This window comes from Columba livia, chromosome 7 (assembly GCF_036013475.1).
Source record: "Columba livia isolate bColLiv1 breed racing homer chromosome 7, bColLiv1.pat.W.v2, whole genome shotgun sequence".
NCBI lineage: Eukaryota > Metazoa > Chordata > Aves > Columbiformes > Columbidae > Columba > Columba livia.
In genome coordinates, this window is record NC_088608.1 from 11,191,733 (window position 1) to 11,205,320 (window position 13,588).

Genomic DNA, 13,588 nt, shown 5'->3' on the forward strand with positions numbered 1-13,588 from the left:
CTTTGCTTTCTTTTTAAGCATGCCTGGTCCCACGAAGGATTTCAGTTAGCTCTAGCAGGCATGAGGTATGCTGTTTCTTTGGAAACATCAAATCTAATTAAAATGGTAGTGCAGAAATAATGCCCTGGAGTGCCTGCAACCTAAGGCTTATCTGGGATGCTGGGAGATGGGATAATCTCTCATCAGTCTGTAAAGGTCACTTTGGGGACTAGTGACATCACCTTCCAAGACACAGAGAAGCCAGATGTTAATAATGCCTTGGAGCAAGGGGCAGAAAGTGGGTAGAGAAGCAATGACACCAGGAAGCCTTGGATTGCCATCCTCTACCACTATTAATTGTTAGTGACTGCTTGACTTCTCCAGCAGGCATAATTTACCCAAACTGTTGGGTAATGGTGAGCCCAGTGCCCAGACCCAGCGCTCCAGAGGCAGGTACCCGCAGGCGCGCCGTGAACCAGCCCTCCCTGCCCGCGCGCTTGGTGCTTCTCCACACCACCCCTTTTCTTTTGCATTTGTATTTTCTGTTGCCATGCCACATTGCTGCTCGTTACATCGTTCAGCAAAACTTTAAAGCTTTCTTTTACTAGTGAGGTGTTAAAAGCTCCTTCCTACTCTTGACAAGAATATTTTCTCTTAGATCTGTTAATTTGTATTTTCCAAAACTATGTTTTCCTTCTTTTATTGGCCTTTTTTTTTTTTTTAACAATTCCTAATGTACTGTGAATTTAAGATTGTATTATTTTTGTGTTTTCTCTCTCTTTAAATCTTTTTATTGAAGTTAAATTTGGCTCTACTTTACAGCTTGTTTCCCATCCTTTAGAGAACTTGCAGTCTGACTATAGTGCTCCTGTGCAGCTAATGGTAAATTCTGAACCATGAGTTTATATCCTGTGTGCACTCACACAATCTACTACAAAACTAGAGAAATTCTTAATACCCAAATACGTAGCTATTTTTTTTAAATTCTTTTAGCCTTTTGGCTTCAATGATAGGAGACAGAGCACTTTGGAAAATATTTATATTCTGTAATGGTGATAACAAGCAGTATTTTGTTCAGTTGTAAATACGTTGCCTTGGGGTTTCAGTTGATATTCTGTAGTCTTGTACTTGCAGGCAAGATAATGAGACAGCTTGACATGCTTTCTTTGGTCCCATACAGAATTTCACAATCCTACTGTCCCTTCTTAATTACCTTCTCTCCAGACTGCACACATACATAGCCACATTAAAACCAGATGCTGTTACATACATAAAAATGTTAAAATTTATTATTGAGCTTTATTGAAGCCAAATGAGTTCTGGTCAAAGCTTATGCCTTGGATAAAGGTTGTGTGTGAAGAGGAAATGGGCTTTCCAATAGCAGCTGTAGAGCCTAAAGCCTTAGGTAGATTGTCAACAGCCAATCTGTTCATACTTAGGCAATTTTTAATATATAATGGAAGCATGGGGATTTTTTTGCTTTGATTTCATTTCTTTTTTTCTTAGCATGTGGTTTCAGATCTATTTGATTAATTGTTTTCAACCTATCATTACATTTGCCTTAATGAGATTAACTTTCTAAAAACTGTAGTTCCATGAATAAACTAATTCATTCATGTGCTCAGTACTTTAGACATATAACAAATTATTTTGAAATGTTCTCAGAGAAGAAAATCTATTGCACCAGAGAAACTGTTCAAGCTTTTATTACAAGATTTGTTGCAAATCATTTAGCACTTGAATACTTCTGCTGATAAATAGGAAACTGATCTGAGTCTCTAGTTTATGCTGTTAATTAATTAAGGCCATTTTTCTGTGAAGTCAATGTGATTATTAATTTTGTTATGAGGCTAAAAGACTGCAAACTCAATTCTGTTTTAGAAGATGAGGGACACATACAGAGAAAAAGGCAGCGCAAAACTTGTAATCCTGAAAGTCTAGTACAAATAGGCCAGGATATGTGTAACTAATTATTATTAGAACCTCCGTTTAAAAGCAGGGAAGCTGAGATATAGAAAGCTACCCAAATCAAATTACATTGTAAGTCTGTGGTAAAGAAATTTAAGTGTTTCTTTAGCTTCACAGATGTGGTGAAAACATTTCACTTTGATGTGACCAGGCTACCTCTAATTTCCAATTTTCTGCTAACATGAGAGACACATTTATGTAACTAATGAACTTGTTCTTTAGGATAAAAGCAGTATGTGCAACATCTAAATATTTCAATCAGTTCCATTTGAAAATGAAACTCTAGCAGCAAAATGTATAGATTGGGGGTGGGGCGGGGGGTGATTCCTGCGTGTTATTTTGGGGCTTGATTTTGGAGCCTCTTTCGGTTGTTTCTAACCCCAGCCTTTTGGATGTTTCAGGGTGCACTGAATCAGGTGTTTCCACTGAAGCGAGCATGTTTGCCAGCTTACACGTATTCAGAGCAAGAGAGCTGGCAGGAAGCCTCTCTGTTTTCATTAAGGGGTCAAATTACAACTGATTTTCTTTCATGCCTACAAAACCATTGGGAACTGACAAGTCTGGAGACGGACACTTTGTGTTCACACACAGAAATGTCCATTCCTCTTCTATGACTCTCACTGCTATCTAGAGACTGTAGTTGGTCAGCAAGTTGTCATTTCTGTTGAAACACTTGTCATTTCTGAGAAAGTGATGCATGAGGGTGCTAAATCAGCACTACTAGTGAGATAAGTAGTCTGAGCAATAATCTGGTTTAAGAATAATTAAGATGTACCAGAAATCCTTCTAGATCTTAAAAAAACCCCACAACACGCTTCATGAAACAGTCAGGGTACCTCTCAAGAGGCTCTCTCTGTGTGAAAGTAGGTTCCTGAGTATGGGAGAAACACTGAACCCCATTTGTTCCAGTGAGCATATTGATAAACAGCCATATGCAATCATAATTCATCTGGATCTCACACCTCTACTATTGTCTTATTTGGGGGCTGGATTTATTTCTCCATCTTTTTGGAAGATATTTTGCAACACACAGGTAGAAACATCCTTCATGATGAAATGATGCCAGAGATCTGGGGATGTAAAGAAGGTGTTGTTAGTACATATCTAAAAATTCAGGAAAAGCTTGAAAATGGTGTTCATTGGAAGAATCTGCTGTTTACAATATTTCTGCTCCACTCTGCTTCACTCCTTTATTTCTGTGGTTCAGCAAAAAACTTATTCAGCCCTTTGAGCTGCTATGGCCATCAATCTTCAAATACTTCAAGCTCATTCAGAAGAATTATTTTTGAAAACAATAATCAGGGTTGACATCTGCATAGCAATGACATCTTAGTCTGTTTTGAAGGTCAAGAGGCAAACCAACAGCCTTTCTCCAGATTAAGGCTTGGAAAGAGCTCAGTCCTCTGCTTAACGACTAAATATTGCCTTAGTGCTAAAGACAGTCACACGCATATACATATGTATATTTATACATGTATGCATCTAGCAGCAAAAAAAATCCTGCAGCCACAACATTGTTTTTAAAATACTCTAATATTTTGTTAATCCTTATGGCTGAATAACAGAGCATTAGTCACAGTTTTCTATATCAGAAGCATTTCCAGAAACAAAATCCACAAAGTACACACTTTCGCCAGAGTCAAATTCCAACTCCTCCAGCAGGGATATACACCGAATATCTTAATGAATGCCAGGTACCCAATACCTACCCACAGCTGCCTGCCTTTCCCAGCTAACAGCTTGTGTTGGAGCAGCATCAAAGCTACAGGCGCAGCAAACGTATGCACCTGCACAGAGTAATTACCAGAGCTAATGCCAGTATGTATTAGCTTCAGTGCTCTTTTGAAAAAAGTATGGATTAACTCACAGTATTCAGCTTATTATAGCTGTCTCACTGCACATCCAGCTTTTATGAGCACTTGGAAAGCAATATCCATCTATGTTCCTTTTTTATTTCTGATGATGGAGTCCTTCAGCTGTGACATTGGAGTGTACTTCAAAGATACTCCATTGTCTGCTTTTCTCCCTCCTTTGTTTTTTTCCCAGTTCAATCCCAGTGTTACTTTGTAGGTTACTACTCATGTACTACCACCATGCATACACCTATTGATCTATTTGCAACTTTTCTTATAATATTTACTTTCAAATGTCTTAATACTGGTTTCTTCCTCATCATCTGGAACCAGTGTGAAGATTGGTAAGCCCCAAAAGACAATTTAGAGATCACTTCTAAAAATCAAAATGGCTTTGACAATCAGTGCTGTCTGCAGTGGGTATCCATCTAATGAGAGCTGAATTTAAACATCCCTGACTTCTGACCAGTATTGTCCTATACTGGAATAAATCTGGAAACATAGAAATGAAAAGCTGCTACTTCTCTAACCATTTTCTTGAGCTGTCCCCAAATCCACTTGAAATTATATATATTGTAAAGTTTCAGTTCCTTTCGTGTGAAAATGGAGTAAAGATAAAAATAAATTTGAGGTCTATACCCTGCCTGTCCTGTGTATGCCTGTTTTGTCTAGACTGTGAGCAATGAGAACCAGACACCATCTGAAATGTTAATTTAGTTTATTAAGGAAATGAGACTTATATGATCCTGGTGTCTATGTCCTCTTAGGCTCTTTAGAACTCATTTTCTGATTTCAAGCAAATGTGACAGAAGTGGGAGAACATCAAGGTAATTAAACTACTACAAATTCCGTGAAAAGCAAAAGTTGGATAGAAGAGAGCTATAAATGCCCTGAAAGCCTGCTGCAAGAATGCACATGTAGTCTGAGATTAAAGAATTCATACAGTAAAGTTCCCTTATAAATCTCATCTCTGCACCAAAAAAACCCCTAGAATCTGAAGTTGCAATTGGTCAAGAAATAGAAATAAAGAGCAAACCAAGCCTTATTAGTCTGGTGCCCAGGGAATTATTCTGCTTATCTGTCAACAAGCAGCAATGCAGCCTGCGATGCGCAGGAGGAGCTACCACTGCAGCGTGACAGGGCTCAGATTGTCCTGGTGCTGGCTGGGGCTGGCAGCCTGTGGAGCTGGCACGGCTCAAACAGACACCGAGCTGCAGAAATGCTGTCTGAAAACAGAGTGTTTACTAGAATTGTACTCACTTGGATTTGGCTGCCAAAAACTTAGCAACTACAAGGGCATAAAGCAGCCCTGACAAAAGTAATTCTTTTGATCAGAGGTGACTTGAATACCCAATATTTCACTGCAGGGCTGCAAAGAAAGGGGATGCCAACTTGGATGTGTGCTGGTTCGCTGCTGCAAGGAAGACAATTAAGTCATTTTTAAAAGACTCTTTTCCTAGCATGGGTGAAAGGAAGAGCGTAAGTGGTATTAAGAAGCTGCCCCTGGAACAGTAATTCGTAGTGACGCCGGAGCAGTGCCGTGAGCAAGAGCAAGCAGATATGGTGTATTTTACCCTGAGCATGTGGGATGGGAATGGGAAGATGAACCAAGAAAGATCTGAGAAGAATGTAGTTGCATTTTTCTTGGTGCTATGTGTGTCTCTAGGCTGTTAGTCATTTTTGTGCTCAGTCTCTCCCCATTTTCAGACCACTCTGAAGTCATTTTGCACTTGGCTTAAGGGTGGACACATGGCAGAGTCAGCTGCTTTTCATCTACCTCCCAATCTCTTTGGAGAGCCCTGTTTCATTCCTAGCAGAGAAGGGAGTCCTTCCTCTGAAGATGGAGGAAAAGATCTAACTCCTGGAACAAAAATTCAGCTGTGCACATGCTGATGGTGTCATGTCAGGCTTGTAGGCAGGCAAAATAGCCCATTAGCCCCAAAAAGATGTTTCCTAGGTATCAGATTAAAAATGCAACTGTGTCCTCTGCAACTGCTAACTATAATTGTCACATAACAAGTTCTGGTTGTTGTTATTTTCTGCTGGCTGGAGTTCACTGATCCGTTCTGTCAGCCAATCACTGCTTTGGAAGTTGTTGATACAGGGAATGATTTTATTTGGAGTGTAGTTTATTCATTTTCTATCCATAATGAAAACTAGCTCACCTGCATGCTTCATCTTCTTCTTCAAAGCACTCTGCTGATGTAATACATCTCATCAAGGGGACCAGAGGGTTTATAACCAGGGTTTTTTGTTCCATCAGTCACGAGAGGGCACTGTTAATCATGGTCTCCATCTCCTCTACACAGGGGTTGCCTGCAGGAATAGTATAGTTGGTAATACCTTAATGCCTTGGAGCTATGGCAAACAGTTATATGTTTTCGAGTTACGCTTTAGACCTGCCTCCTCTGGTGGTGTAAGATGCTGACAGCAGAAGGATATATTAGGAACATGACTATTGTAATTTACTCATTGCTTTGCAATCACAGAAAAAGGAACAAGAATTTGTCTTGTGTAGTTGTCAGCCCTGCAAGCAGATTCCAGGCATCCCATAACCTTCCTTGGGTGGGGAGTGGAAGAAGGCAGTGGGGTGTTTTTGTAAGAAGCAAAATTTAAGCTAGAACAGATTACTTTTCTGATTCTCATAAGCTGTATTGGAAATGCAACAGCCAACATTTGTTTAAGATACATTTTCTCAACACAAGGCTACATTATGGAACTCCTTGCCACAGGACACGTTCGGTTCAGAGAACTAGCATGACTTGAAAGAATCTGAATGTGTCCATGGACACCAGCAAATGCCAAGTCTTCAAAATTAACACAGGTAATTTTAAAAGGGTATTAGTGATTCTTCTGTAGTTTAAGTCATCTCTTTAGAGAAGCTATATGGGGACTTGCTGTTATGCATTGCTTGCCGCATGGCGGTTGTGCTGCTCTGGCGAGTCCCAGGTGGGTGGCACAGCGCTGGGCTCACGCGGCTGCAGCATCCTCAGCACCACGCTGTCCTGTGTCTCTGCCCAGCAACTTCTTCACACTGTGACCGAGGAGGACCCTATATCCTACACTATCACTCTTTTAAAGCTTGTACCTGGAGCATTACTCCAAAGTCTGTGAGGGTAACAAATACTGATTTGGCACCCTCAGTTTCCTAAGGAATTATACATTTGGTAAATTTTCCCTTATGCTAAGCTTTTTGTCATGCAAAGTAAGATCAAGTGAGTTCTAGAATTCAAGTGAAGAGAAGCAGGGACCAAAATGTTCTCAATTGCTTTTTCTTATTATTATTACTATTCCTCATTTTAAGCATCTGAAATGCTGTTTATGTCACTGCTCATGTGCTGAAGTTCTTAAATAGCTGCTTGTTTGTCCAATAAGCAAATGGAGGCCTTCACTCTTCGTTCTCTAAGTGCTTTCTCCTCCCTTATTCCCAGTAGGCTAAGATGTGTATTAATAAAATACACGAATGTGTAACATAGAAATGCTTTGGAGCAGGTTGTGTTTAGCAAAGCAAATTACCTGGCTTTGAGCAGTTGTATATTTGTACTGCAGGAGGATTGCGAAGTCCCACTGGGTGAGGTATTGTCACAGGTCTACAAAAGAAAAGACACTGTTTTAGAAGGAGCTGGGAAACACCTTGTATCCTCCTTGTGTTACAGCCTACAAGTGAAGTCTGACTGTGAATCGCCTGTTTTATCTGAGTCAATGAGCTCAGATAAGTGGACAAGCTTGGTCTCCCAAAACTTTCCTGTAGTTACTGCCTTGCGTAATTTCTCCAAAGACTATATTGACACTTACAAATAGGATTAATTCCTGGCTTTTACTGGTTGCTGGTAGAGCTGAGAATTGCATGTACTGCCTTTAGGTGTGCTGTGATGGTCTTACTCTTTCTATGAATGATACTGTTTGCTGTGTTAGGACAGGTGAGTGCCATTCACTGTATGAGGAAAGGCAGGGTAATAATACAGTTGGAATATAGATCTTGCCTTACAGAAGTGAGGCTTCATATTCTAGCCATAGGAAGAAGAGCTGCAAATGTTGTTTAAAGCTCTTTCAAAGAAAAACTTGATCCTGCAAAAGGAAGCTGGAGTCCACAATAGAAAGTCGGTGGGATTTTTGCAGGGGGAGGATTCTCCAGATGGACTGTAAACTTCCAACCTGTTCTCTAGGTTTGAGAACTCACTGTGCCTATGGTAAGGATTTGCTCACTGACTACATGCTTTTAAATGCTGTGGTGGGATAAGTGGATTTGAAACAAACATATGAAATGTTCATGGTCTTGTGTAATTCTTGGTATGTTGACAGAGCAGTAATGAAAGGCTGTTTCAGCTGACCAGTTGGAATATAGATAGAGAATGTGCATGTGGCGAAGAAATCTGCATTCAATTATCATTTTACCACAGACTGGCTGCAGACAAGACAATTATTTTGTGCCTCAGTTCCCTAATTCTAAAACAATGATATCCCTTTGTCTAACTTGTCTACTTAGATGAGATACTTCTTGGAGCACTGATTGTCTCTTTAAAAGTTTTTTGTTTTATCTGTTAATACAAAGCAGCTCTGACTATCTGTGCACTACTAGAATTATATTGCTCCCAATCAGAAGAAGTGGTTAATTAGTCATTTGTTATCTCTGTGTTTCATTTTTGTTTTCTTTATCTAATGCTGGCAAAAATGCTTTCTTCTTGGATAATACCACCACATGGTACTTTCAGAAAACTGTCTTACATTATGTCTTTATTTACCTTTCATTTCATTCCATCGAAATTCAAGAATATCAGCAATGGCAGTCCAAATTCCCATTTTAGACCATGCAGACAGTTTTTTTCTTAGACTAAAAAAGTTTGCTATAAACAAACATATATGACCACGACTGCAGAGCCATTTCGTCACTACTTAGCCCCCTGTGCATAAAGATAGGTTGGTGCTTTCAGATTAAATTTAAAATGCCAAAATGTCGCTAACCTATGTGAATTTTAATACAGTCTCTTCTGCATGTGTGTTATTCACATTAAAAATATCACATTGGCACAGAAGCAGTTTGCGCTGACTTAAAAATATTTGACCAGATAACAAGGAGACGTAACAGTCACTGAAAGTATTTCTAACTTGGGATATTTAATTAGACCTTATGACTGAAAATTCTTACTATCGTCAGAACATCAACATTCCAACATACTCCTGGTCGTGTTTATTAAATATTCCCTTTTTTGGTCCTAAGTGTGAATGTTTGGAAAAATGTTAAGTTAATACAACCCACTTGACTTCACTGGCACATTTCACAAAAGGAGGAGGAAAAAATGTGGAAGCCACTGAAAACTAAATGGTTCTTGCTTTGGAGAAAAACAAAGTTCAAGCCAATGCAACAGACTGGTTGGAACTCTTCCACAGTTTTAAAAGGAAAAGACCCTATTGAAGACTCTTTTCACAAAACTCCTTTGCTTCCTTTGAATAAAAGAGGAACCAAGCACACTTAATACTGTGTAAAACACATTTCTTTCAGAGAAGCCAGCTTTATCTTCAAGCCCCAGCTCATTAATCTGTTCAAACTCATTTTTAACTTAAAGTCTCAGAAATTTGACACACCACAGGGACTTAAAGTTCTTAGTCTAGATGGAATTTGCTGACAATACTCCCAGCTAAGGCACTGATATAGCAGGATTGGTTTCTCTCATTATGTGTGGTAAGAATAAATGTTTTTCTTAGGGCAAAAAGAAGGAAAGGGGACAAATAAAGAATTCATTTTCTCTCTCCATAGATCTGTGAACTGTATTAGCTACATCAGTATGGTATCCTGAGAATTACATGCCATTTATGAATGATGTGTAAATACAGTTGTTCTAGAAGTGGCTGGGAAATCCTGTGTGAAGCATTTCCCCCCACCAGTTGCATGTTTTCACCTGCTCTGCAACAGAGGTCTAGCTATAAATTCAGAAGCCTAGGTATATCTACAGTGTAGTTGGAGTTGGCTTCCCAAATATAGATGAACTATTTATGTGGAGATTCTGCTGTGGGTGGTTGGCAATCCCAAATGTGCACAGGAGCATAGTCAGACATGTGTTGCATTTCCAGGTAGCTATAAAATCCTCTTGAATTTCTACTGTTTGACTATTGGCTGATAAGTGCAACAAAATTTCCTGGCAAAAACTTTTAATTACAAAATATATGTTACTCTCCTGTTAAAGTTACCTAATCTGAGCTTTGCCAAATAACAACTTCATTGCCATGAATTAGTCAACCTTCAAATATACCTTCACAATTTATCGTGTTTTCTTCTTCAGGATAATGAATTTGTGTTATACGAGACTTACCAGGAGTAGTTTCTATCACACTGTTCTTACCTTTCATTCCCAAGGCTTGGACTACTTGCATGGCTCTTAAGCTTTGTATTTAAAAAAAAAAAAAAAGGGCAAGAATATTGTGGACCTCTGTAATCATGCTGTAGCCATGTAGCCATTACCAGTAGTTCTTTCTTTAGGTTAGAAATTGAGATTAGAGACTGAAGGTTGTAATAAAAGTAAATTATACTCTGCAGCTGGCTTGGCTGGTCTCTGTATGGAATGGGAATGGGCACTAACTGCATATGTAACGGCAGCTCTCTAGTGCTCAGCTATTACTTGGGCAGAACGTCAGTATGCTCTGGTAGAAATGGTTAATAAGCGTGTTTGCTGAATTTTTCTAGCCTCTGATTCACCTCAGAACCCCCTTAATCAATTTGAACTTAGTTCTGCAGAAGTGAGAGCTTCAGAACAAAAAGCTCTGTCTTTCCATATGTGCCAGTACTGTATGTTTTCATTTCATGAAGAAAAGGATAAAGCTAACTCCATGAAGCAAAGTGGCAATATTGTCTTTCTGTTGATTGTCTTTCATTTGTGGGGTTAATCTAGCCTCAGTCAGTACCTCTTTCTTGATGCCTTTTTGCACAAGACAGAGTAACCAACTCTCTTTATCCACCACTTGACTCACATTAAAACAAATAGGACTCTGCTGATTGATATAATTCAGCAGTAGTCAGAAGTAGTTAATGTTTTTAATGTTTTAATGTATAGAAGTGGAGGTTCTCTGCCACCACCAGTGGTTTTAGAAAAATGATGGTGCAGAACTTTTGCAGCCCAACCAAACATTTGGTCTGCTAGTCTGAACAGTTGTACATTTTAGCTGCTATTAAAACCAGTGAAATTGCTAGCTTTTTGCTGTTTATGCCACTAGCTTATACATTATTGCAGCCTTTAAATACAAGAGGATAAAACAGCTGCTGGTTTTCCAAATCTGTAATTTCCCCAACAGCCAAACATTTAGTGCCCTGTTGCCTTTTCCCAACAAACCTAAAAGTATAAAGACTCAGATACATGTACATGTTACCAGTTATGCCTAAACTGCCTATGTGGTCTTTTGCTGACAAATCCAATTCATTTTTCTTGCTCTTGAACTGAGTGAACTAATGCTGTCCTAAACGTTATATGTCAATGTTAGCACTCATTGTGTCTGACCTCTTGGTTTCCTCCCTCCTTAGGTACTCAATCTCTACTTGCAGCATGAAACCCACAGGCTTCTCAAAGCTTTCTATGTGTTCATGGTCAGCAAAGGCACAAGCAGGATGGGGGATGATAATTTATTCTGCCTGTGGATTTGGGAAGATATTATAGTAGCACACTTTTAGAAGATTATCTTCTAATCTCAAGAGGCTAGAAGCTGCATTGCTTTTTAAAATTAGTGCTTATATTCTGCAAAAACAGGCACTCGTATGGCAGGAAAAAAAAAAAGGCTCTGGGAAATGGATGAATGTGTTCCTTCTCAACAAAGTTACTTCCTAAGCATCTGATTCTACCAATTTCACTGTTTAATAAGGAGTTGTTTCAAGAACAATCCCTATACTTAAGCAATTCCTGGAGCAGAAGTTTAAATGAGAAGGAAGCACATATAAAGGTTCAATTGTTTTTAGGCACCTTCTGAATCTTACCCTGAAGGGAGCCTAAAAGATTTTACAGAAAGATTCTGAGTGAGAGAATGAATCAGGAAGAAAGCACAAGGCAAAAGGAGAGGTTATCTTTGCTCCTGTATGCAGCTCTGCTCCTTGTACTCCTAATCACCTGATAATAATCTGAACCCTATAGTTCAGCTTCAGTAACTCACTTTTCCAAACACTTCAGCCAGGTAACTTCATCCTTCATTTGTTTCCTGTGCCTTGCCCTACAGAAGCTATATAAGCTCTCTGAGGGTTTTGCTGATTATAGTCCATGGCTTGTAAGATACAAAAGTCTAAATGTAGGTCAAGATGAGTTGAAATCTTTTAAATGCAGCTAGCTGCTGTTTCCTAAACATGTCCCTGGAGCAGCTGCATGAAGGATGTTTACAATTAAAAAAAACCCTCAAGCAGCCCTTTAAGAATGCACGGGATTATTCTAGACAACAGCATTAACTAAATGTCATATCTGAATATTCATTATCTTGAGCCTGATCTAAAATCAGCATCTAAGGAAGTGGCACTGTAGACTTCCAGCATCTTAGAGAGCTCTTAGGACAAAGACCCTGCTAGAAGATAAATGGTCCTAGCAAGGACTCTGGGAAGAAACTGTGACTGGACATGAAGTGTTATGTCATACTGGCTTCTACTAGGATAGGAGATCCCTCACTTTTTTTAATCTTTTTTTTCCCTTCTTGATCTGACGTGTGCAATCAAAAAAACCAACCAACAACAACAAAAAAAGAAAACCAACAAAAACCCCACCAACAACAAACAAACAAAAAAGGAAAAAAAGAGAGAGAAATATGTGAGCTCTGCTGAGAATGAGTCAGATGAGTCAGTCCCTTGAAACCCAGCAGGGACACCGTCTGCTCTCCTTATGGAGCTCAGTGGCTTTCATCTCAATTCAAGTGTCTCCCACCCGGCCCCCTCAGCTGAAGGCAGATGTGGGTTCACTGGCAGCATTGGGCCTTGTTCTTTGTGAGTGTTTAAGGCCTGAGCAATCATTTTAAATTGAAAGCAGAGATGCTGATGCTATTACAAGATTGTCTAGAGCAGCAATTCCCAATTGGTAAGACATGAGAACTTTTACAAGAAAGTGGTTGTATGAAGTCTAGGATAGGAATCAGCATAGAAAAGCATGTGCATTATGCAGAGCAACATCTTCTTGGAGTGAATGCTTAAAAATGTTGAGATGAAAAGTCTTTCCCGAAGGTTGCCAGCACAGACTTTGGTCAGTTGTGGCATGGAGAAGGTCAAACCAAGCTTGTGCCAGGCTCTGTGTGGCTATCTTGGGGTTTCATGTTCTTTCTGTATTCTGATGCCAAATAAACATCTATCTGCAGAAAGAAAATGTTTATATAATAAACACCTGTCTTTTAACAGCTCATGTGCCAGTGGGAATGTATCTGGTTGATACTGTGCACGTGCACTGCCATTTGAAATCAACTATTGATGGAGAGTCACACACTTCAGCAGAGATCAGGTATGTCTGTCCATTTGTTTTGGACTAAAGGGAAACATATCTGTACAGTCCAGAATACACCACCTGGCTGTATGTAATTAGCAAAGTAGGTACGTACAGTTGAATACTAATGCTATGAATGGCGTTACTTGGTGCCATATTACCTGTGAAGTAAAATGGCTAATAGCTATCTTTAAAATTTGTTTGTACCAACTCTACTTGCCTTTTTTTCAAAGTCCCAGAGCCTTTAAAACAGAGTATCTCGTGCTCCTAGCAGACAGTCAGTCCAAGGGAACCAGGAGTGAGGAAAGTATCACTGCCAGCAGACGACTTCCTCTTGAAGGGGCAGCAGCAACTCCTCCT

General features: G+C 39.4%; 1 long non-coding RNA gene across 1 annotated transcript; it reads right to left on the bottom strand.

Annotated features, from left to right (window-relative positions):
- Positions 1-5,980: 5,980 nt before the first annotated feature.
- On the bottom strand, positions 5,981-13,588 carry LOC110360655 (uncharacterized). Its single transcript, XR_002416705.2, has 3 exons — positions 13,449-13,588; positions 7,317-7,390; positions 5,981-6,116 (listed from the first exon to the last, which is right to left on the bottom strand). It is a non-coding gene; the product is annotated as an uncharacterized LOC110360655 (long non-coding RNA).